Raw genomic sequence first — 25,406 nt, 5'->3', positions numbered from 1 at the left:
ACAATAATTCTAAAGTTTATACAGAAATGCAAATGACCTACGGTAGCCAATATAATATTGAAGAACAAAGTTGGAGGACTCAAACTACCCAAATTCAAACTTACTATAAAACTACAGTGATCAAGACAGTGTGGTGTTGGTGAAAGAATAAACACATAAATCAACAGAACATAGCAGAGAGCCCAGAATTAGACCCACACAAATACAGGCAAGCAATATTTGACAAAGGCACGGCAATTCAATAGAGAGAAGATAATGTTTCAATAAATGGCATTAGAAAATGGATGCCAATACACAAAAAAAAGTTAGATACAGATCTTAACTTCACACGAATATCAACTCAAAATGGACCATACATCTAAATGCTCTGAGTTCGTTATTAAAAATTTGAAAGCTATAGAAAATTATAGATGATAAATAAAGACAATCTACAAATTTTTTTCACTCAGGCAAGTTACATTGTTAATGTTCAGAATATTTCCTAACAGTCTTCCTCTGTGCATTTTAATTTAATTGGCATCATGCTGCCCGTATAGTTTTATTTATTCGCTATTATTAGGTTTAACATTAAATGTTTTTAATGTCATTAAAAATCTTCACAAATATCATTCTAATAACTGTATAGTATTCTTATTGGATCCTGTTGAAGTAAATAAGAAAACATTGGATAAAATATATGTGCTTTGAATTTGAGGATGAATTTTCAGATATAATAACAAAAGCACAATGCAAGAAAAAAACATTTTTAAAATAGAACTTACTATTACTAAAATTAAACATTTCTGCTCTGCAAAAGACACTTAAGAAAATGAAAAGATAAATTATATACTGGAAGAAATATTTGCAGAAAACATATCTGATAGAAGACTTGTATCCAAAATATAAAAATCTCTTCAAACTCAACAATAAAAAAAAATTTTTTAATGGGCAAAAATATTATCAAATAGGCAAAAACAAACAAACACAAACAAACAAAAACCACAAAAAACAGACACTGACAAGGATATGGAGAAAGGAGAACTCTAGTACACTGTTTATGGCAATTAAATTAGCACAGCCATTATGAAAAACACTATGAAAGTTCCTCAAAAGTCTAAAAACAGAACTATAATGTAAAGCCAGCAATCCAAAAGAAAGGAAATCAGTAAGTCAAATAAATATATGCTTTCCAATATTTAATACAGCACTATTCACAACAGTCAAGCTATGGAATCCACCTAAATGCTCATCAACAGATGAATGGATAAAGAAAATGTAGTATATATGCAAAATGGAATATAATTTAATCATAAAAATAATGAAATCCCGTCATTTGCAGCAACACAGATGAGCCTGGAGGACATTAGGTTAAATGAAAAAAGCCAGGCACAGAAAGACAAATATCACATGTTCTCACTCATATATGGAAGCTAAAAAAGTTGATCTCTTTGTTTTAAGTTGATGTTTTCAATTAAAAAACCTTTTTAAGAATTTAAAAATTGATCTCATAAAAGTAGAGAGTAGAATGATAGTTACCAGAGGCTAGGAAAGATGGGGGAAAGGATGGGTAAAAAGAAGTTGATTAATTGGCATAAAACATTCAATTCGATAGAAAGAATAAGTTCTAGTGTTTGATACCACAGTAGGGTGACTATAGTTGTCAGTAATTTATTGTATATTTCAAAATACTTGGAAGAAAAGATTTGTGTTCTCAACACAAATAAATGATAAATATTTGAGGTGATGGAAAGAATTCTCAATTACCCTGATTTAATCATTACTTATTGTATGAATTTGCCAAAACACCACAGATACTCCATAAATATGTACAATTATATATTCATACAATATTTCTGGAACTCAAAGGATACATGAACAAAAGTACTGAACAGAAACCTCAGTAAAGAAAATATACAGATGACAAATAAGAATATAAAAATATGCTCAACCTCATTTGTCACTAAGAAAATGCAAATTAAAACAATGAAAAGTAACACTACACATATATTAGAATGGCTATAATTCAAAATATAATAATTAAGAGCACAATTACTGAAAAAGAAATGGAGCAACAGAGCTCCACTATATTACTCATGGGAATGAAAAATGGTACAATCACTTTTTAAAACAGTTCAGCAGCTTCTTACAAACTAAAAACAGTCTTACCATATGATTCAGCAATTGTGTTACCCAACTGATTTGAAAAGTTATGTCCACACAAAAGCTTGCACATGGGTTTTTATGACAAATTATTTATAATTGCTAAAAAATGATAACCACCAAGATGTCCTTCATTGGAGAATTAATAAACAAATGGTGGTGTATCCATACTGTGGAATATTATTCAGTGCTAAAAAGAAATGAGCTATCAGGCAAAAAACAAAAAACAAACAAAAAAAACCCCATAAAACACAAATGAAACAAAACAGAAAAACAGACATGGAAGAATCACCAATATATTTTAATAAGTTTAATGAAGCCAATGCAAAAAGGCTACCTACTACATAATTCCAATTACATCACACTTTGGAAAAAAGTGAAATATAAGATCAGAGATTTCCAGGTCTTTGAAGAGAGACAAGGAGGATTGAAAAGAGAAAGCACAAGGGATTTTTAAGCCAGCAAAAATATTCTGTAAGGGTCAATATATAAGTACCCATAGAACTTTACAGCACAAGGGAGCAACTTTAATATATGTAAATTTTAAAAAATAGGAGGTCAAGAAATCTCCCCAAAAATTGAAGAAAGTGACAAAACAATCAGTGCATCACAAATATATAAAGCCACCTCACTGAAGAGGATGGGAGGAAAGATACTGCTCAGAGTAACTTTAGAACTGAATGGGCTCTGTAAGATGAAAGGCAAAAGAAACTACACCTAAGTGCTGAACTCTAGTTGATAAAGTTGTTTCCTGAAAGGGTACAGGTTAACAATTCTGAAACACAAATATTCACTGGACTTAACAAGTAAGTGGATTCCAAATAGGAGTAGTCAGCTTTCTCACTACTGGAATATGAGTTTACAGATAAGAAATGGGGAGGCTCTGATAATACATGTGGTCATAAGAGTTTGGTACATTAGAATAAATTCATAATTCATGGTGCATCTAATATAGGTACAGATTGTGACATATAGAAATATTCCTGGATATATGTACATTTGGGATGTGTGTGTACATATATACACGCATAGATACATATATACACACACATATACATGTGGAGAAAAGTATGGAGCATTTTATGATGCCAGAAAGTAAGAAAGTGCTTTTAGGATGGCAAAAATATTCTGTATGATATTGCAGTGGTGGATATATGACACACTGTATTTTTGAAAACCGATAGAACTTTACAGCACAAAGAATGAACCTTAATACATGTAAATTTTTAAAAACACATTTGTGAGGTCAAGATATCCCAGAAAAAAATGTAAAGAATGTGACAAAACAATCTGAGTGCATTACAAGTGGATAACACAATCTCATTGAAAGAGATGGGGGAATTATAGTAGAAATGAGCATAAAATTAGAAGGAATATAAGGGAAAACAGGCACTGTGGAAAAAATAGTAAGAGACATGGAGGACAGAGAGAAAACAAACTACAGTAAGGTGAAATAAAGCTCAGATTAAAAACATAAAAGCTGTAGAATGTAGGAAAAGGAGATGTAACATCTGCACTATCAGAGTCCTGCAAAAGAAGATTACAACAACAGGAAATAAAGGTAAAGATTTAATGCAAGAAAAATGTCCTGGATAAAATAGGACTTGAACCTCCTTAAAAGAAGGACATGCCGTATACCACAGAACACTAGCCAGAACCAGCTTACACCAACATAAATCTTAGTGAATATCTTGCATTTTAAAGACAGAATTTTTAAAAAGGAATCTTTGGGGTAGTAAGAGAAAAAGTTCAAGCCGCTTGATAAAGGGGGAAAATATAAAGTTGGCCTTGAATTTCTTCACTTTTAACTACAAAACAAAACAGAAGATGTTTGTTGAGCAGCATCTACAAAATACTCAAGGAAGTAAAGTGTAATCCAAAGATTTTTATATCCAGTCGAACTGCCCTTCAAGGATAAGGCTGTTAAAATGCACACATACACACACAGTTTTGGACAATCAATAACTCTGGTTTATTTTTCTCATGAGCCTTTATTGATGAAACTACCAGAGGATTAACTTCTCCCAACAGATAACTCGGGAAACTATGGTAAAAGGACAACTAGTGGGCACTGGAAAAGGTTTAACTGTAGAAATAAAACTGAAATAAATGCAGGACTCATGTGCAAAGAACAAAACATAAACTATACATGCTGTACACTGTAGGAACAATAGAAATAGTAAGTATTAGGAGGGAAGGGGGCAGGAAGGAATGAAATGTCAACAGATAAGATCTCAAGAAAATTAAAAACATGTATACATTTTTTAAAAGGCCATAACCAAACTAAACAGACAAAAAGGCTAGAAATATATCTGCAGCTCACACTATATAAAATGCCCGTGTAAAATTTTAAAAAAATCAACAAATATGTGGAAAATGTCATAAACAGGAAATTCACACACTCTCTCTCTCTCTCATGCACACACACACGCACACACACAGACAGCGTAATAACACAACTGTAAAAAAACAGCTTTAAAAAAAGATAAATCACACATGCTAATGAGGGTCATGGAAATGGACATTCTCAAACAGTGCTAGTGACATTGCAAATTAAAATGACTCTTGAAAAGCACTGTATCAAATATCTAAGCTAATTTGTACTAAAACTTTAAAATGTTCACCAAAAAAATGTTCATGCACATACATAGTCCTCTTCTATTTTAATAGTTATTGTAAACGGGATTACCTCTTCGATTTCTTTTTGGTGTATAGAAATGCTACTGATTTTTGACTGTAGATGTCATAGCCTGAAACATTACTGAATTCATTTATCAGTTTTAAGAGGTTTTTTTTTTTTTTTTTTTTTTTTTTTTTAGTGGAGTCTTTAGGTTTTTCTAGGTATAAGATTATGTTATCAGCAAAGGGGACCAATTTACTTTCTCTTCTTCCGTTTGGATGCCTCTTCTTTCTTTCTCTTTCCTCATTCTCTGGCTAGGATTTCCAGTACTATGTTGAATAAGAGTGGTGAAAGTGAGCATCCTTGTCTTGTTCCAGTTCTTAACGGAAAGCCTTTCCAGTTTTGCCCATTCAGTATGATGTTAGCTGTGGGTTTGTTGTATATGGCCTTCGCTATTTTGAGGTACACTCCTTCTCTGCCACTAGGCAATTTTTGTTGGCTTTCTGCAATTACCATATGCTTTTATTTCTCTGTTTTCTATTCTTCTTTTCCTTTTAATCTATTATTTTATTTTTTCATTCCCCTTTGTCTTCACTATGGTCTATCTGTTAGTCCATGCTCTTATAGACCCTTGCATCAGAATTACCTAGAGTGCAACGTCAACCGTAGAGATAGATACCTGGGCTCTATCGCAGACCCCATGCTATCAATATTACTGGAGATGGGCCTGGTAAACTCCATCTAACATGTTTTCTGTACTCTGAGAGTCACTGTTGAATCCCATACATAACACTTGTTACTGAAGCAGCCACTGGAGAAAAGAGCTTAAAAAAAAAAAAAAAAAAGCAGATCTTTCCTGGGTGGCCAAAATTTCACAGATCAGAGTAAGCTTATTGTGTTAGTAACAGTTATTTATACACAATATGTAGGTAAAAAGCAATTCAGGGACATAAAGAAAGATACACATGTGTATACATACATACACACATACACACTTTTTACCAAGTCCAGGGATTGGCAAAAAGTACTTTGTAGGTCTCTATTTCTATTCCTTACTTCCACCAGACCACTCTCTGCCTTTATCTGTTTCATACTTAGTATTCAGTGAAGTGTTTCGTTTAATAAATTGTTCTGCTTCTCAAGAGAAAAGGCTTTAAAAATTATTGGTGTGGTTCTACCATAAACCTATTAAACTGACTTGCTATACATGTAGAACACAGAAACATAAGGTCAAAGACATACGTGTTCTGGGCTCTACAAGGGAAAGAAAGGCAAATCATCTACTACTTCTAGTTTTCCCTAAGACTGATCCCTGTTGAGAAATTCAAACATCTTTGACTTTATCTGTTAGATCAATTAATTTCTAATGTTTAATCTTGGACTTGATCTGTTAGGTCAACTTATTTCTAACTTTTTAAATGTTTGATACAAAAGAAAATCTAAACCACTACTTATCATCCGAGAGTCAATCCAAATGTTATTTCCCCAAGTGAAGACTTTGACTTCTTCAAGTATATTTAAAGAATCCTTCTCTTTTTTCTACCACACTTTACAGGCATTTAACACAGAATTGTAAATGATGGTTTGCATATCTTTATCCCCTGTAGACAACAGCCAAGGTGTAAACATTCATCTCGGGAAATCCAAGCATAATAGGTACATTAAAATAATTACATGGATCTATTTATAGAGCAAAAGATTCAGTCCTCTGCTCTAGGTAATCCTATAGTATCCTCAGAGCATCTTGGAAAAGTGTTACCTATTTTAAATTTGTCTCTTATTTTTGGATTTATGTTCTTGCTCTTTGATCTTCATTTGTGGTGAAAATGTTAAAAGAATGATGTTGCCTGCAGCCGAGTTCATGTTGAAAAAGGCACTATATTGAGGTGCAGTTTGAAACGTGACAGCATATGTAAATGTGTTGGTGACGCTAAAAATACACGGATAAATGATGCATGACATCCACAGAGTATGCACAACTTTGTATTTATATAGTACCTACATGTAGACATTAGGATTCTATTTATGCATTTGCCAAGAAAGGGAAAAGTGTCTACATATGTCTTGTAAATATGGATCCGGGCTCATGCCCAATGCAGATGCTGCAGCGAGATGAGAGTGGGGAAGGGGCTTGTTGCTCTGGGAGCAGGCTGTCTGTCAGATCATTTCCCCAGAATAGGTTTCTGGAAACATGAACAAAGATGATGGCCCAGAGACAACAGAAATTTATCCAAAGAGGATAAAAATTCCTTTCCATAGTGGTTCAGTAGTATGTATAATTTCTTATAATTCTTTGAAAATTGGTAATCTAGAAATGTCAGATGTGATTGCTTTCAATTAGCTAATGTGTTAAAAGAACCCAAGCACTCCCATTTACCAAGTACTTAAAGAGATCAGAGTTCTGCTTATGCCTTGTCTACAACCAGGATAGTGACTCATAAGGAGAATACAGGGATTTTCAAAGAGAAAATTATGATATCACCGATGCAATATGTCTTTAAGGGCTTTGCCCTTAAAGTCAGAAAACCCAGGATTACAGTTCCCATTTTAGCACTTTGTGTCTCTCTGACCTTGGGCCTCTGAGGCTGAGTTTTCTTATCTGTAATACAGGGATGATTAAGTACCTACCTCATATAGAGTTTTAAAAAATTAAATGGTAGAATGCTGGTAAAATAATTAGCACAGTGACGGTATAGTTCAAAATGCAAAACATGATAGCTATTCATTACATTTATGCTCTGCTAATATTTCTCCTTTAATAAAATAGGGCTTCTTCATTTAGAATTACATTAGACTAAATAATGCTTTAATATTCTCACCCTGAAATATAAATGCATAATTACAAAAAGCTTAGCATATACAAACTTTTCCAAAATATGAATTTTTTTCCATTCATATTATGATGTTTTATCATACCTTACTCTGAGAAGTGTTCAATTGTTATATCTCATTCAAAAATTCAATGATTAAGCATTCATCTTATGACACTCACAAGGTTAAATCAAATTCTATGTCTACCATCCTAGTCTGCCTTCAGATTTTCCTTTCAAATTAGTATAGGAAACATGATGGCTGTAGGTTTGCTGGTCTGGGAGATGGTGCTGGAATACAGTGCATTTAGTCTGGTGAAGTAAGGAAGTGTCTATAATCCCGTTACTTTCCCCTGGTGCCTCAGCTTAAAATATATAACAGTAATTTTTACAGTAGGAAAAGTGACTTACTTGTATAGTTATCAGCTTTTACTGCAAAAGAATTAATGTCCATAACCACTTAATTAACATTGTTTCTAAGAAGGTCCCATCCTTATTGTATACTTAAGTTGTAATGTTCAATGATGCAGAATCCGTGTCTTGAATTAGGAAAACTTGGGTTTTTACAAGTTTAACTTTACAGGTTTTAATCCATATGAGGCATAAGAATGAAACAAAATGGTGGCGGGAGATCTTTTGCTCTTCTCCTTTCTATTAAATCTTTGGCTTTTCTTTATCTTCCCCCTCCCTCCCTTCCTCTCTAATCCCCTTGTTCATTTCTTACACAGACAATGACATAAAAAGGAGATGGTGAATAAAATAAAAGTTTAGACTTTGATCAGCAAATGCACCGATGGAAGTCTGTTCCATTTACTAGCTCAAATTCCTCAGATGAAGGATTTGATCTTTACAGTAAAAAATATTCCACCATGATACTCTTCAAGTGTGAGTCTCACAGCACCAATTCGCCACCAACTCAACATGCTTGACAATTATTCTCTATTCTTCTAACTCCAGAGAGCCTTACAAGTATGGAGATAAGTATATGCTAACCTAGTACATTATAAAGGTCTGAGATATTACAACCATTATTCTCTCTAAAATAATTTTCTCTAAATAAAACAAGAAATATAATCTAAGTAGAAAAAAGCAGTATCTCTGTATCAGCAATAAGCAATACATTGTTATTACCAATAAATGAAAAATCTAAATATATTTTAAACAACTAAATGAATAGTCTTAAGTGTGATGGCTTAGCTACAGAACAGAGAAAAAGCTTGCAATAGTTTAAAATAATAATGATACAGTTTTAATAAGGTTGCATTTTTTATTACGTACATTTAAGCACTCTTTCTGATCTCTCATATTATACTCAGCAGTTAAGCAGCTTTTTTGTGGAGCTTTTCTAACCACCTCATTTAACATTAGGTATAACTTTTAGTTTAATTAAAGCATTCTTCTCTTTCAGTAATAGTCAATTGTTTTCAGTTCACCCATTATGTATAATTGTTTTCTTTGATCCATTCAAAACCTGGCTATTTTTCATGGTTAATTAAATCAACACTTGACCACAGCATTTAATGCTTAACTCAGTTTTATTTCTATTCTTGAGTACTTGGACTTCTGCACATACTGTCTTGAAAAGATTGCTCACATTAAGTTACATACCACCTACAACTTGTCCCTGTAAGTAGAGGCAAAGTGTATATTTCAGGAATTCCAGCAGAGGGCAGTCAAGCAAGAATAATCATTTTTGCAAGAGGAGAAATTGATGATGATGTTTTCTGATATTTTTTCAAATCAAATTAACATCAGAGTATGTGTGTGTGAGTGTATATGTGTGTTGGGGGCTGGGGGTGGGTGGAACAAATCTATCCTTGGCGAGCCAACTCATTTCTCACTTAACCTCTCTCTCAGCTGAATAAGAGCCACTGTGTGCACAAGATAAGAGACAAGATATTTGCAAAACACTCCTAGTATTAAAACCAAAGCCATAAATTCTGTTACGACAACTGACATTTTCATCACTCTCTACTTTGGCTTCTTTTACATTATATGGATTTTAAGAATAAGTTCACATCATTGAAGAAAGTAATCAAACTTTTGAAGAATAATACTTCCTGCCAGGGAATTATTGAAATAAATACATTTTAACTACAAAGCAATGCAATAAACAAAAGTAAGTTGGCTTCAGTTTTCACAAGAAAAAAAACAGAAGATATATTTTCTATCCCTATTTAGGAGATGACAGGTGGAGTTTCCAATCCACAGAATGCTCATTTCTAACATGATTAACAACTCCTATATGCCACTTCTGGCCAATGAGCTCTCAATTACTTGCCATCTGTTTCTTTTCAAAGAGGCCTTCCATGAGCCAACAACTAGAAGCATTGCACTAGGGATCACCTGGCCAGAGATATGGAAGTTCTGTTCCTTTAACTCTTATACCCTGTCATATGCTGGTAAATGTTCAACGGCCAGCTTTTCAGGAGGAAAAAGCACTAAATCACAGATTTTGCCAATTTCTGTAGTGTAAATACTTGCGCCATAGTAGATTTCAACTTACCAATATGAAGTCACAGAACATGGAGTTGGAAAGAGCTGAATGGTAGCCACCATTAGGTCATGTTCCCAACCTGCAGATAGAGTGGACATAGCCACAAAAGTAAAGATAATAGCAAAAATGTAGTAAAATAATTAGGAAATGGTAAGTTTCAAATACATACTACTTTTGTATTTTAAAGTAATTTATGTATTATAAGTTGATATACTTAATTTTTTGATAATGGCTATGTTTAATAATTGGCTCACAAAACCACTGCAAATTTAACAATAATTTCTTGGGAACTGTATGAAATTACTCCAGTACACCACAAATACACCAGACCTTCCGGTACTTAATCTTAAGAGAAGTAGTACAACAAAACACAATGAGAGTCAAGATGGAGAAGTTGTCCATTTTGTTTAAAGTACTTTATCATCCTTTACACTCAGTTTTCTAGGCAGGAAAAATAATATCCCATTAATAGAAAATACTGTTTACTTTTAAAATAAAAGCGACAGAATTTTGACACATTTTGTCATATTAATCATGTATGTGTCACTTTCATACTTTTTTTGCCCTGTGAACATGTTATTATTATTATTATTATTTTCATTCTTAAATGTTTCTTTCTTTTTTTTAAATTTTATTTTAAGCTCTGGAATATATGTGCAGAATGTGCAGGTTTGTTCCATAGGTACACATGTGCCATGGTGGTTTGCTACACCCATTGACCCATCTTCTAAATTTCCTCCCCTAGCCTCCCAGCCCCCAACAGGCCCTGGTGTGTGTTGTTCCCCAGCCTGTGTCCATGTGCTCTCATTTTAACATGTAATTATTTAACTTTTAAAAAAATCAACTCAACTTTTAAAATTAAAAAATTGTATTTAAAAAATCACATTCATAAAGGGAAAGTCATTAACATATTTTATAAATAGGCATTAACCCTAAATATAAATGATAAAAGCACTATGTTAGTAAATTCTGTCTAGAAACCACTGCTTACCAAAAGCTTTGTATCTGAGGCCTGCGCTCTTTTTGCCAAAAAGATGCTTTCCTGAGTTTAATAAAATATTAAAAACACATTAGCACTCATTGAGACTTTTTCCTTTACATCACCAGGAAAATGGAAGCTGAATTAAATGGAGATTCTCGCTATGCAATTCAATGTTGTTTATTTTCATGTCCAGGTCTTATATATACAATCCATTAGAATGCATCCTACAATCATCTTACCTACCACTGGGGGTGCATGTTCCAAGTGCGTAATAGCACCACCATCCCACCAGTTGGTTAAAACCCCCAGAGTATAATTTTTCTTCTCTAGATTACAGGCTTTACTAATTCTACTTCAAAAGTAGGTGACTTACTGTATGCATTTCGGCAAATTACTTAATCTCTGCTAATCCCGAGTTTCCTTCTCAGTTATTATGAAGATTAAAAGTACTTATCACAGTAATTGCCTGGGATAAAATCAGTGCTCAAAAAAAGTGCCAGCTGTAAATACTGCTCTGGGTGGTGTCATGATTATCAATAAACGTAGCTATGTGGTTTCCCAGCCCACAGCAAATTAGAAGCAGAGACAGTCTGGGATTGGCATTCTTACGGCAGAGAGAAACATCAATTTAACTTCTGCTCATTCATGAAAACACAGCCTACAAAAAAACAAAAAGGATAGGTATTTTTAAAGTTTAAGAGTTTTTAATACAAATGTTTTGTTTAAAAGACAACCGCGGTGGCTCAAGCCTGTAATCCCAGCACTTTGGGAGGCCGAGACGGGCGGATCACGAGGTCAGGAGATCAAGACCATCCTGGCTAACACAGTGAAACCCCGTCTCTACTAAAAAATACAAAAAACTAGCCGGGCGAGGTAGCGGGCGCCTGTAGTCCCAGCTACACGGGAGGCTGAGGCAGGAGAATGGCGTAAACCCGGGAGGCGGAGCTTGCAGTGAGCCAAGATCCAGCCACTGCACTCCAGCCTGGGCGACAGAGCGAGACTCCGTCTCAAAAAAAAAAAAAAAAAAAAAAAAAAAAAGACAAAAGGACAAGTATTTTAAAAGTAAGAATAGTGAGGAACCATAGAAGACCAGAACAAGGAGCTGACATCTCTTAGTGGATCTTGAGAATGTCATTAAACGACTATTGGGACTTGTAACCAGAACTCAGGGTTATCAAGAAAAATTTTAAATATATTCAAGTATTTATTTATTTAGGCTGGTTAGCGTATAGCACAGTTTGGAAATATTTTTATTAGTATACCTAAGTTTATTAAAGTTGGTTAAATTATATAATTTGATGGTTTTGTTTTGTAGGTATAGAGAAAAACTAGAAAAATATATGCCAAAATCTTAATGGTTGCCATTGCTGGATTTGGGGTAATAGGTAATTTTTATGTTATTTTGTGTGATAATTTCTAAGTTTTCTGAAATGAATGTATAGTATTTTATAATCCGTACAAAACCAATGATTTTGTAAAAAAATTAATGAAGGGGAACAATTTCACTTTTTCAGAAACTGAATAAAAATTAATACCTGCTTTTATGAATGTCATTGAGTCATTACCGTTAGATCTTCAATCAAGTGTTAAGAATTCACATTCATATAAACTTAAGGAACAAATCATTTCAGAACTAATCCCATTGATGTATATTGATTTAAACTTCATTTTAATTATTATAACAAATATATGTCTTTTTGTCTCTCCTAGTTTGCTAGGTTGTTTTCTGATGAGTTTTTTTTAGAATATGTGAAGAATCATAAATCAAATGTGGTAAGAAAACCTGGATTACATGCTCAAAAGATTGTTGAAGGAACAAGTGAAATAGTTCCTTCGTTTGGAATTTCACAGCAATGTGCCTGAGTGTGCCATTTACCTCTCCACTTCTACTCCTTATGCTGTGTATTCAGTGGATACTTTTAATCTGTAGAGTACGTCTATAGGTTCTGAAAAGTTATGCTTGCATTACTTATGTAATAATTTCTTGCCCTCTATTTTCTCTCTTTTCTTTTTTAAAGATACTTTTAGCTCAATCCAAAGACTTTTTTCCCTCTCCTTTTTTCACTTTCTTTTCTTCTTTTGGTTCCACTTTCTGGAAAGTATCCATGACTTCATCTTCCAATTTTAAAACTGATTTCTTTGCAAGCATTTAAAAAAATTCTCCAGAGCTCTCTTTTGATCTCTGGCTATTTATTTTTTAAAATAACACCCTGTTTTTGTTTTATGGAAGTAATGTCAGGAAGGAATGAGGAAGGAATGAGGATTCTAATTGGTTTTTAAGGTGATTTTTTTTCTTATTCCTACTTTATTTGTGCGTGTTTCAGTTGGCTCTTTGCATGTATTCATTCCGATATCACTCTTCCTTGTTGGAAGATTTCCTCAAGGGCTGGTGGTTCTTGATCCATTTGTAGGAAAGAATGAGTGATGAGAAAACTGATTGGAAACTTAGTAGAATTTGTTTATTGGCTGCATGGGATGCAGTATTCCTAACCAGATCTCCAACATCAGTATGTGGAGATCTTCTCTTAGCAGCTGTTCTATTAATTCAGAAGAGACCTAAAGTCTCCTACCTGAGAGTCAGGCACCTGGTTGCTGGTGTTCTTTGCACTGGCCAGGAGTAGGTGGCTTATTTCCACCTATCGAATTTCAGTTTATCCTTTGTTTTTAATCTCTATCTTTAGTGTACTATTGCTGAGTCCTGGTAAGTCTTTGAGTTAGTTTAGGTCCTCCAAGAAGCAGAAACCAAGATGCAATTAAAAGTTCAAAGATTTTATTAAGAAAAATACCCACATGAGAGGAAATAGAGAAGGACCTAGGTAAGGCTGGAAAGGCAATCCAACCACAATGTATGTCTGACGCCCAGTGAAGGACAGAGGGAAGGAACGTTGGGTGAAAGCATCCCAGAATGGACGCAGTCTTAAGAAGTTTAACAAGGCTGTTGTGGAGTCCTCAAGCCGAATTTAGGAGCTTGGGCCTTCCTGACATGCTTAGGCACTGCCCAGCTTGAGGCAGCATGTGAGAAGCATAGGCTCACATAATGTAGCACTGGGTTCCTAGCCCAGCAGCTGAAGCTTTGGGTCAGTGACACAGTTACACTCCCTGCAGCCAGAAGTCTGCTCCTCCTCATTCCTGGTTGTCATGTTCCTCCTCATTCCTGGTTTTATAGAATGAAGTGTTGATTTTGTTATTTATTGCTTCTTCTGATGATTTTAATTCTATAATCACATCTTATCTTTAAACTATTTCCAGTCTTTGTGACTTGCTTCATCCAGTGTTCAATTTATTCTTCATTTGATCTCATCTTTCATTTTCTTTTTTTTTCTAAAATAGCTGGTTTTCCTAAATTTTGAGTATAGAGTCAATACTTGCTAAATTATACTTCTGTTAATTTTTTAACTAACCTTTTTGTTCTGAGGGAACTGTAGATTCACCTGCAGTTGTAAGACATACTGCAGAGAAGGGTACTTTCAATGCAGCTTCCTCTGGTGATAACATCTTGCAAAACTGTAACACAATATCACCACCAGGATATTACATTGATACATTAACTATGCAGAGCATTTTAATCATCATAGGGAGCCACCACTTGGTCTTTTTACAGCTAAGCTTACCTACGACTGACTCTCATTCTCTCCCTGATCCCTGGCAACCATAATCTGTTCTCCATTTCTATAATTTTGTCATTTTCAGAATGTCATATTCATGGAGTCACATAGTAGGTAACCTTTCAAATTGACTTTTATCACTTAGCATATATCCCTAGAAATTGATTAAGATTGTTACTTTTTATTGTTGAGTGGTATTCCAGGGAATAGATGTACCACAGTTTGTTTAACCATTCACCCATTGAAGGACATCTGGGTTGTCTTCAGTTTTGGGGTTATTATGAATGAAGCTGCTATAAACATTTATGCACAGGTTTTTGTGTGAACATAAGTTTTTATTTCTCTGGGATAAATGCCCAAGAATTCCAGAGTTGTATGATAATTGCATATTTTGTTTTTAAGGAAACTACCAAACTGTTTTTCAGAGTGGCTCTACTATTTTACATTCTCATCAGCAACATATGGCTGATCTGGTTTTCCAGAACTTCTACATCATTTAGTGTTGTCACTATTTTTTTATTTTAGCCATTCTGACATGTAGTGTAGTAATATTTCATTGTGGTTTTAATTGGGATTTCACTAACTAATGAATAATGAACCTCTTTTCTTGTGATAATTTGCCATCTGTACATCCTTTTCAGTGAAATGTCTTCTTTATTTCTTTTACCCATTTTCTACTGAATTGTTTATTTAATGCAGTTTTCTGAGTTCTTTATATATTCTAGTTGCTAGTCCTTTCTCAGATAAGTAATTTGCAAACATTATCTCTCAGTACGTAGCTTCTATTTTTCTTCTTTCACAGAGAAAAGTTTTTTTTATTTTACAGAGAGAAGTTTTATTCTTTTACAGAGAAAAGTTTTTTGTTTTACACAAATGAGATCCAATGTATAAATTTTTCCTTTTATGAATCATGATTTTGATGTCAAGTCTAAGGATTTTTTGCCCAGTTTTAAATAGGCGTTCCACATTTAAGTCCATTGATACATTATAAGATAAATTTTAATATAAAGTGAAACTTAGTAGTTCTTTTGTTTGTTTCTTAACTTATGGATGTCCAATTGCTCCAGTATTATTTGTTGAAAAAACTTATCTTTTTGTTCCATTGAATTGTTTATTTATCTTTGTCAAAAGTCAGTTAAGTATATTTTTGTGGATCTATTTTTGCTTTCTATTCTGTTTCATTAATCTATGTATTTCTCAACCAATACCACACAGTTTTGATTTCTATAGCTATAAAATAGGTCTTGAAATTGGGTAAACTCATTCTATTCAAAATTGTCTTAGTTATCCTCCTTTTTTTCTTTGGAAAATAATTAAAATATGCTTGTCTATTTCTATAAAATTGTGTTTATACATTTCTGAAATATTTATTCTATATACATTTAAGATCACATCAGACAGTGTTGAGATTTTTGCTCAACTCTCAAGGATAATTTTTAAAACTTAAGAAGAGATAGAAAATCTATTGGATTTACCCATGTTGTTGCTTAGCATGCTTTTCATTTCTTCCTTACGTTCCAAGGTTGGAATTTTCATTGTTTTGTTTCTGTTTAGAGAACTTATTTTTAGCATTTTAGGATTAGTATTCTTGTGACAAATTCTTTTAGTTTTCCTTCATCTGATGATGTCATGATTTTTCCTTCACTCCTGTAGGATATGTTACTGGATACAGACTTCTGAGTTGTTAGTTCTTTTCTTTCAGTATGAAAAATGTTATGTCATTTTCTGCTGGCTTCCATGGTCTCTCTGATGAGAAATCTACTGTCATTTTAATTAGTACCCACCCCTAAAGTAAGGTCTCAATTCTCTTTCGCTCCTTTCAAGATATTTTTCTTTCTCCTAAGTTTTCAGAACACTAAAACTTGGCTAGGATGTCTCTTGGGGTGAATTTATTTATGTTTATCTTTTGAAGGTTTGCTTAGCTTCTGGAATGTATAGTTTCACCATTTTTTCAACAGATTGAGAAGTTGGGTCATTATTTCTTTTGCTACTTTTTCAGCCATGCCATCTTTCTTCTCTCCTATCAGGACTCCAAAGACATGAATGTTATATCCTTTTCATCATACCCCAAATCCTCAAGGACTTGTTACTTTTCAAAAATCTCTTTTCTTTCTGTTGTTCAGATGAAATCATTTATATTGTCCTACAATTCCATTGGGGTGACTTACTATGAACCTAATCAGTGAGGAGGTCTAGCGTCCCCAGTGGGCCTTTGCTGTTACGGTGGAGTAGAGTCATGGTTGTCCATGCTGTTTGACTAGAGAAGAGTGATTATTGTCTAAAAGTTTTTGTCTTGCTAGGGTGCCTTGTTCTTGGTTATTTGTTTAGAGAGAGGAGGCTTTTGGGATTTTGTTGTTGTTTGTTTTATCTGTGCTCATTAGCATTTCTGAGCAACCAACTTCTTCAGCTGCTAGTATGCGATATATGAGGTAAAAAGAAATCCCAGGGAATTCACTACCATGTCGTTTCTCAACAACTACCATGTTGTTTTTTGGGCATTTTAAATATATAATATTTAGAGGATTTAGCTGTACTTAGCAAGAGGAATAGGGAAAATTACATCTCCTCCATATTTCTGGAAATAGAACTATTTTATTAATTTTAATATATATATTTGAAACATTTTTCTTCTCTGCCTCAAATACCATGTTCTTTATCTTTTTTACTATAGAACCTTGCAAAAATCCCATACTTTTCCCCACCAGTACTCATCACTAAAGAAAGCAGGCTCTATCCAGGTATTTATTCATAAAATTTGGAGGTTTTCCTTATCCATTAAGTATCAACTTACTTTTTCTTAGAATCCTTCTTTTTGTTTTTGAATTGGGGAATGGTTAACATGAACTGCACCTGGCCAATTTTCCTATGCTTTTCTCTTTTATATAGGGAATATTTCTTTATCTGTGAAATTCAGATCTGTCTCAATGATATGATTTTATAAGGTGGCCTAATAAAAAGGGATATCACAAATTACTCATAATATCTGAAATAGGATATATTTCAGGTACATATTATGAGTACTATGGAACCACTGCTCAAGGCTTCTTTCCTACCATATAACACATTAAGCTCATTTCATATTTCGGAGTTGTCTTGACTGACTATTCCCTTTGTCTGAAGTGCTTTTTACCTAAATTTTTGCTAGACTGGCTTTTGCTCCTCATTTAAGTCTCAACTCAATGTCACCTCCTTAGAAATGTTGTTACTGACTTCCCAGTCTAAATTAAGCCATCCACAGTATGGTATTTCTGATCCTAAATTATTTTCTTCATAGCATGTCTTAATATTTGAAATTACTTTATTAAGTTATTTGCATGCATTATATTCATTTTATCTTCTTCCTATAGAACATAATAAGGAAGGAACTTAGAATTTGAATGAATGAATGAAATAGCTAGTATGACACATACATAAAATAGTTTTATATTTACAATTAGTTTTGAAATTTTGAATTTGGGTGAAGAAGTGATGAAAAATATTATATGTGGAATTATCTTTCATTCATAGTCCTTATCTAATTGTATCATAAAGGGTTCATAATGTTTCTAGTATGATAATTTATTAAATACACATCAAGAAACAAACTCAGATTTTAGATACCAATACTATACTTTAAAAAGGGGGAGTTCCTATATAGTTTTAGCAGTAAATTCTAAGGTAAATCATTTTACATATTTTATTCAAAATAGAAGATAATTGTTCTTTGGAATTTCAATGTACCTACATGGAAAAAAATGTTACTTTTTAGCCAAAAAATGTAGCATTGGTACAGAATATTTGGGAGATTAAAAAATGTTAGAGCAAGTAAACAGACTCTATTTTGAAATAATAACTTTGAGGAACACTTTTTGTGTTCTGGAGATTTTAGTCACCCACAGAATTTGTTTTTAACTTAAAATAGAGAATTTGGTTTAAGTGCCTCTGGTGTCTTTTTTAGAATTTGGATCATAGAGTGTCACCAGCACTCATGTTCAAGTTTAAGTATCCAAAAGGAAGAAGTTTAAGTGGAAATTTTCCTTATTCTTTAACCAATGTATCTATAGACTTTCTAATAGAAGAGTGCTGTGCATGAGCTCGGTGTAACAATCATGTTCATAAAAATAACATATTTCACATTGACATTTGTTCTTAATACCTTTTTCTTTCAGTGTTCATCGGGGTGCATAAGTGATAGAAGGATGTGTTTGCTAAGGCAATTACCCATTATTGTTGAGTGGTCTAGCAGTCCCCTGAGTAAACTCATGCGTAATCTGTTTGTGCACAATATACTGTCTACAGTACTGTACCTACCCCTGCTGGGGGGAGAAAACATTTGGGACTTCTTGCTCATACTGTTTCCTCCTACACTGAATGACCTCTTTTCCCAATCCTACCTTCATCTCTCTACAGCCAAATCCAAACTGTCTTTCAGCATTAAAAGCTCAAGTGCTTTTAATGACCACATAGAAAGTTATTTTTCCTTCTCTCACAACCCCTGAGACTTTATCAATATCCCTCATTATAGTTAGGTATAATACAGGTGAGACAATATTTATGAACACATTTTATCCTATTAGATTCTAACTGTAATGAGGTGAACAACTAATGGGTTGCTGGCTGCCTTACATGCTCTGCCAACTGCTCCCTACTTTCTGATAGCTGACCTTCCATTCTTTTTTTTTTTTTTTTTAAGACCGAGTCTCACTCTGTTGCCCAGGCTAGAGTACAGTGGCATGATCTCGGCTCACTGCAACCTCTGCCTCCTGGGTTCAAGCGATTTTCCTGCATCAGCCTCCTGAGTAGTTGGGATTACAGGCACCCACCACCACGCCTGGCTAATTTTTGTGGTTTTAGTAGAGATGGGGTTTCACCATGTTGGCCAGGCTGGTCTCAAATCCCGACCTCAGGTGATCTGCACACCTCAGCCTCCCAAAGTGCTAGGATTACAGGCATGAGCCACTGTGCCCAGCCTGATCTTCCATTCCACTCCTCCATTTCTCATATGCATGACCTGTGAAGAAGCAAATGTGCTCCAGCAACCAGGATCACATACCAAGCAACAGCATCTTGGGAAACAATGTTTGGTGATGGGTGGATGCTTGACCTGCTCCCTGGGTAACAGGGCCTGAAAAGAAAAAGGGAGAGAGATTGATTGTCTCTCTTCATGTAGCTCAGACTGTAAGATCTAGTGTTGAAAGTGAATCACATCATTCATCTGATCAAAACCCTCTCAGAGCTCCCATGATCCTTGGAAAAAAAACACACAGTTCTTCAAACAGCCTGCAAAGTCCTCTGTGACCTGTGTCCCCGTTAATTCTCACTTCTCACCTCTTAGTTATCATACTATCTGCTCTAGGCATTGCTGGCTTCTATGCTGTTCCAATACCCCTGGAATTGGAACCTGAGACCTACTATAGACTAAATGTTTGTGTCCCCCTAAAATTCATATGTTGAAACCTAGTCTCCAATGTGATGGTATTTGGAGGTTGGGCCTTTGGGAGGTGATTAGGTTTCCGGTGGAGCCCCTAGGATTGGACTGGGGCTCTTAAAAAGGGATGAAAAAGAGCAGGCCCTTACCAGGAACCCACGCATGCTGGCACCCAGACCTTGAACATTCAGCCTATGCAGCTGGGAAAACTGTTGTTTAAGCTACCCAGTTTGTGTAGTTTGCTATAGCAGCCTGAATAGGCTAACACAGAACCTTTGCCCTGGTTATTCCCTCTGTCCATGACCATCTTCACCGATGCACTGGCATGATCAAATCTCACATTTCTGATTCAAGCCTTTCTGCAAGTGTTGTCCTATCAATGAGGCCTATTCTGACATTCTGTTTAAAATCACAACCTCCCTTCTCTCCCCTCCCCTATTTATAGCATATTCAGTCCCCTTCAGTCTATTCCAATCATTTATACCTTTAGCACTTAACACTTTTTAACATTGTTCTTTTCTTTTTCCTTTTTAAGACAGAGTCTTGCTCTGTTGCCCAAGCTAAAGTGTAGTGGCGTGATCTTGTCTCACTGCAACCACCGCCTCCTGGGTTCAAGCAATTCTCATGCCTCAGTCTCCCAAGTAGCTGGGATTATAGGCATACACCACAATGCCTGGCTAATTTTTGTATTTTGGATAGAGATGGGGCTTTGCCATGTTGGCCAAGCTGGTCTCGATTTCCTGGCCTCAAGTGATCTACCCGTTTTAGTCTCCCAAAATGCTGGGATTACAGGAGTCAGCCACTGCTCCCGGCCCTAACATTTTCCATATATCTTATTTCTGATGTCTATTGTTTGCTGTCTGTTTCCACATACTAGGGTATAAGCTTGGTAAGGCCAGGTCTTTTTGACTTGTCTTCACTGCTGTCTGTATCCAAGTACCTAGAACAATGTTTGATATCATGAACATTCATAAATATCTGTTGAATAAGTAAATATGTAGCCACATCCTAGTGTATGATGAGGGGAGCAGAAAAAGTAGGTCTGAAGCTACAGAGAAGCATAAAGTATATGCATATATTTCCTCGGGCTCTTCTCTATCTCTGCTGTGTTTATAATATAAACTCCCTCCTCTACTTAGGCCAGTTCTGAAAAATTACTATGGCTTGAACTAAGACTCTAATACATTTAAGACGGCAAAAGCCAAGAGTCAAGTTTGTTTATTTCTATCTTTCAATTGCCCTCCCTTGATTTGTTGCAATGCCTTGCACACAATGCGTATATTTAAGTTAAGTGAATGAGTGCAGCTTTGCTTAAATAAAATCTAACTTACTAAGATATTTGCTCCACACTAAGGAATTTTTATACTGCCACTGCTTATAGTCAGGAAATCACCCTGATGATGTATTTACTTGCCTGTGTTATCTTAGTCTAGTTTGCTATTAAATTGATTTCTGTACATTGCAGGTCAGTGTTTGTGGATCTTATTTTAGCATGTTGCAATCCACCTAATGACCCAATTCATGTGTTGGGTGGTGATCTCCATTTCTCTTCCGCTAAGATCTGTAATCAATATATCATCAGTGGGTAATCAGCGCATGTCTTTGCATAATGGTTTAGCATCAGTTTCACTGCAAGATCTGCTTGTGCATTTCAGAAAAGAGTCAACAACTCGAAGCCAAAGCATACCACCTCAGAGATGGTGCTGCATCCTTGAATAGGAAATTTTCTGAGACTGGATTACAAATATATAAAATACTAGCATTACATTTGTAATGCCAAATTTCGTTCTTGAAAACAAAAACTGTAATACATCTTTTGTAAGAATTTTAGAATTAGAAATTATATTATAAAATACAAATGTTACTTAGTCCATCAAAGATGAGGATTTGGAAGAACCCAGATCAACTCAGAAAGCATTAGAACATCTTCCCTAAGTTTTCATTTTCTCTTTAGGTATTTCTGTTTGAGAAGATTTTTTCCCCTTAAGTAAACATTTAAGACAACTCTTTCCTCTTCTTTCAAAGCACATAGTATGGAAGAAAGTTTCAAAGGAGTTGTGCTGAAAAAAAATGGATATTTATATGCAAATAAGTAAACCTAAACCCAGACCTTAACCACAATTATTCAAAATGTATCATACACCTGAATGTAAAATGCAAAATTATAAAACTTCTAGGAAAGGATATAGGAGAAAATCTGTCTGACCCTGGGTTGGGTGATGAGTTTTTATATACAACACCAAAAGTAAAAAAGAAAAAAAATTAAAACAATGAGCAAAAGATCTGAATACATATTTTAGTATAGAAGATAAACAGATGTCAAATAAACATACGAAAAGATGCCCATCAGTTATCATTAGGGAAAGGCACATTAAACCAACAATAAGAAATGCCACATATATCATAATGGCTAAAATCCAAAAAAATTAACGATATCAATTAATGGTGAGAGTGAAGAGCAAAAGGAACTTTTCTTTAGTCCTAGTGAGAACACAGAGTGGTTCAACCAGTTTCAACCACAGTTTTGCAGTTTATTACAAAGCTAAACAAAGCCTTGTCCTATGATCCAGCAATTGTGCTCTTTGGTATTTATCAAACTTATTTGAAAAAACATGTCCATGTAGAAACTTGCACACAAATATTTATTGCAACATTATTCATAATCAACAAAACTCATATGCTCTTGAATAGATGAATGTATAATCAAACTGTGGTACAAGCATATAGTAGAATATTATTCAGTGATAAAAAGGAATGAGCTATCAAGCCATGTGAAGATATGGATCAGTATTAAATGCTATTGCTAAGTTTAAAAAAAAACAGTCTGAAAAGGCTACATACTATATGATTCCAATTGCATGATATTCTGGAATAGGCAAAAGAATAGAAATGGTAAACCGATTAATGGTTGCCAAGGGTTTTGGAGAGGATGGGGGGAGGGTTCAATAACTAAAACACAAAGGATTTTTTAGTGCTGTGGACCTTTTCTGTATGATACTGTAATGGTGGATAGATGACACTATGCATTAGTTAAAAGCCATAGAAATTTACAGCACAAAGAGTGAGCTTTAATGTATGAAATTTAAAAAATAATTTAGGAGGTTAGAGAATCAAATGATAAAATGGAAAATGGGACAAAACTATCTGACTGAATTACAAATGTATAAAGCAGTCTCACTTGAAGGTGTTGGGAGAGAAAGGTTCTGATCTAAGTAACACTGAAAATAACTGGAATCTATAAGACTAAGGGCAAAAGGAACTGTATATAAGAACAGACTCCACTTGATACAGTTAGTTCCTATGGTAATATGGGCTAGCACTTCTGAAACCACTCGACATGCACACTGGAATGGAAAAATGAAAATTGGTGACAAATATTGGGAACTAGATTTCTCTGTTGGAGCAGGTTAGAGATAAGCAAGGGGAGAAAATTAGTATGGTCTATGTGGTAATGGATTAGAGATGGAGACATCAGTATAAACTCATATTTAATTTAATATAGACATAGATTGTTACATGTAGAATGCACATACATTTATATTTATATGAATTAGTATACACACATATATTTCTTTGCTCTGTCAACTAAGAAGGTCTAGAACTGATGATATCCAAGTAACAATTAATGCAATTAACATTCATATATTGGTTTTTTATATCATTCACTAATAAAAGGAAGCAGAATACATCCTTGGAGGAATGGCTTATTCTAGGGCTGGGGCAACAAATTTAGAAGATTAGTCTGGAGCATCTTGTAACGAAACGGGAGAGTTCTCTGACCCCTCTTGCAGGACTTGTGACAGAGATGTGGCTCATCTGTTCAGCTGTGCACACTCAAACCCATTACAGGAAGCGGAGCAAGCAGATGGGCAGGTGCGGGAGCCAGGAAGTGTGCCCCTGGGCTCTGGCCCCATGGTAGCATCCAGGGGTGGGTGTCTGTGATTCCTGAAGCCCAAATGGGCAAGTATTAGAGTGCATTCTTTTAGCCTTGTTGTCTGCAGATGGCTTAAGTGTTAACCAGCTCAGTGCCCTCTTGGTACCCAGGTCCTTGTCTGGTGTCCAGGAAGAATCAGGTTGCACACAGACTTGAAGGATGGTGAATGCCAGGATTTCAATGAGTGGTGGAGGTGACTCTCAGTGGGATGGATGCGGAACAGGAAGGGGGATGGAGTGGGAAGATGATCTGCCCCTGGAGTTTGACCGTCCAGTGGCCAATCTCCTCTCCGATCATCCCAAGCCAAACTCCTCTTGGTGTTCAGACACTCCTCTTTTCTCTTTCTCTGCCCGGCCATTCTGCTGTTCTTCTGCAATTTTGTTCATCTCCTCATGGAGCTGGGGGTTTGCGAGTTAAACAGGTACGGGATAGGGAGGTGTGACAGCCCAAAAGGCAACTTTTGGGTGTGAAGACAGGAATGCCCGTTCTTATTTAGGGCCACAAGTTTCCAGGCTTGAGGGCGGAGTCTTTGCTGGTTAACTGCTCTCTTCTACCCAGTATTTCCCTGTCTCCTGTCCGTATCAGCAGTGCTACAAAGTAGAGGCTATGCTCAAAACACCCTCAATAATGGAGGTCTGTCAAAGGAACATGGGAGCCAACTGAAAAAGCTCTCAATGACCAAAGATAGAACAATTTTAGCAACAAAATAAAATAGTATTGGATTATAATGTAAAATACAAAATAAAAATCCATGGTTTTATATGAATAAATAAATGAATACATAAATATATGGAGGAAAAAGAACAAATCCCACGTGCGGAACAATTCCAAATAATTTATTTAGATACTCTACCCTCAAGGGGGAAGAGTACAAGTGACCATTCCTCAAGAGTAGGCTGGGCATAATGACTTCCTTCTGCAGAGTACAGTAAGGAAAGAAGGAAAAAATAATTTTACAACAAAAACTTGACAAACCTCCCTTTATCGAGTTGATCAAGGCTAATGTCGACAGTGAAAAGCCATACTACAAGTATATGGCCTTGATATAATGTGAGAAGAATCACACTGTGCCTCTTTGGTCTCCTCCCAAAACTCATGACTCCAATCTGCTCATAAGAAAAACTTCAGCCAACTCCCCATTGATGGATATTCTACAAAATACCTAACCAGAACTCCTTGAAATTGTCAAAGTCATCAAAAACAAGAAAAATTTGAAAACACTCACAGTAAAGAGGAGCCAAAGGAAGCATAACTATTAATACTAAAGGTAATGAGGTATCCTATATGAGATCCTGGAACAGAAAAAAGAGCCTTTGGTTAATATTAAAACTACAAAAAATGAGCAAAGTATGAAAAATGAATAAAGTATAAATTTTATTTAATAATAATATACCAATATTGGTTCATTAATT

The 25,406-nt window shown here is 35.0% G+C and overlaps 1 long non-coding RNA gene across 1 annotated transcript in view; it reads right to left on the bottom strand.

The window, feature by feature from the left end:
* LOC144339535 (uncharacterized) overlaps positions 1-25,406 on the bottom strand; it is a 381,994-nt gene that overhangs the window by 22,576 nt on the left and 334,012 nt on the right. The window contains exons 8-9 of the long non-coding RNA XR_013414563.1: positions 14,450-14,552; positions 10,076-10,145 (exon numbers count right to left, since the gene is read on the bottom strand). This is a non-coding gene — a long non-coding RNA (uncharacterized LOC144339535). The remainder of the gene's footprint in view (positions 1-10,075; positions 10,146-14,449; positions 14,553-25,406) is intronic.

The sequence above is a fragment of the Macaca mulatta genome, chromosome 2, assembly GCF_049350105.2.
Source record: "Macaca mulatta isolate MMU2019108-1 chromosome 2, T2T-MMU8v2.0, whole genome shotgun sequence".
Lineage (NCBI taxonomy): Eukaryota > Metazoa > Chordata > Mammalia > Primates > Cercopithecidae > Macaca > Macaca mulatta.
The sequence above is the reverse complement of the archived record's forward strand: the minus strand, read 5'-3'. Positions and strand labels throughout refer to the sequence as shown.